The sequence below is a fragment of the Melozone crissalis genome, unplaced genomic scaffold (genome assembly GCF_028551555.1).
Source record: "Melozone crissalis strain CALT ecotype California unplaced genomic scaffold, PUWL_Pcris_2 ptg000139l_1, whole genome shotgun sequence".
NCBI classification, from domain to species: Eukaryota; Metazoa; Chordata; class Aves; order Passeriformes; family Passerellidae; genus Melozone; species Melozone crissalis.
The window spans coordinates 1,142,327-1,143,702 of record NW_026535912.1 but is presented as its reverse complement, the minus strand read 5'-3'; positions in this window follow the sequence as shown (position 1 = coordinate 1,143,702).

Below are 1,376 nucleotides of genomic sequence, written 5' to 3'. Positions count from 1 at the left end.
GGGTGAAAGGCGGCAGCCCCCCGGCATCGCCCCTCTCACCCTGGCACAGCTCCCACGGGGACAGAGCTGTCCTGGGGACACGGCACAGGGACTGTCAGGAGCTGTCACCCTGCGGGTGCTGAGCCCGAGCTGTGCCAGGACAGAGCTGTCCTGGGGACATGGCACAGGGACCGTCAGGGGCTGTCACCCGGTGGGTGCCGAGCCCTCAGTGCCAGGACAGATCACTCCTGGGGACATGGCACAGGGACTGTCAGGGGCTGTCACCCGGCGGGCCTGACCCCGAGCTGTGCCAGGACTGCATGGGCAGCAGCTCACCCGCGAACCCTGAGCTGCATCCCCGCTGGCAGAGCCCTTCTAGAGCAGGGATGGCCCCGGGCTCATTGCATCCCACTTATGGCTCCAGAGCCCCCGAGGGACTGATGGCAAAAGCCTTTGGATGAGTCTCTTTTTTTGGCAGTGAATGAAATAGGATTTGTGCTGCTGGTGATAAGAGACTGCAAGATGGACTCATCTGATCCTCACAGCAATTCAGAGAGGCTGATGCTGACATGGCAGAACAGGTCCTACAATAGTCTTCACGTCCCAGCACACAAAATGGGTGAGAAAAAGCATTTTTAAAAGTGACTGGGGAAACTCTGCAGTTATGATGCTATCCTATCTCAAGCCCAGGGTTCCCCTCCAGCCTCTTTGGAGTCACAAGTACTTAAAAAATGCTCTGCTCTGAACTCAGGCTGGGTCATGACTCATGTCTTGGGCTGTAAAAATGCATTTCATTGTGTCAGCAGGAAAGTGGCTGTGGGCAGTGCTCTGGCAGCGGTGAGGCTGGCCAGGGCAGGCTGTTCAGCAATTACACCCACTGGAGCCCAAATTCCATCTCATATTTTGCTACAGCACACAAAAAAGGTTCAGGGGAAGGAAAGGCTGAAGGGGAAAAGTGTTTCACTTAAAAATCCTGGTAGGACTCTATGCAGTGGCTTGTCTGGCCACAAATCCATCTGTTTTGGTGCAAGTGCAAAGCCTGGACCTGCTACCTGGAATTGTGACCTCAGGAGTCTCCTGTAGCCTGTGGAGTTTGCTTTGTACCCAGAAGAGACACCTCTCATGCTCATCCTGGCATCCTTCCAGAGAGAAAAGGGCAACTGAACCCTCTGGATGTCTGTGCCTTGCTGTGGGCCTTGTCTCTGGGTCTTCCCCCAACCAAAACTACTTGCAGGTACTTTTAGTATGAACCCATCACCAAAAACTAAGTTACCTGTCAAGGGCAGCACTGTGAGGCTTCACAGCATTGGCACCTTGGGACTTAATTTTGCTTGTGGACTTAAATGTCCAGTTATGTATCTGGGAGTGTTTAGCTGTTGTGACCAAATTTGGGACAC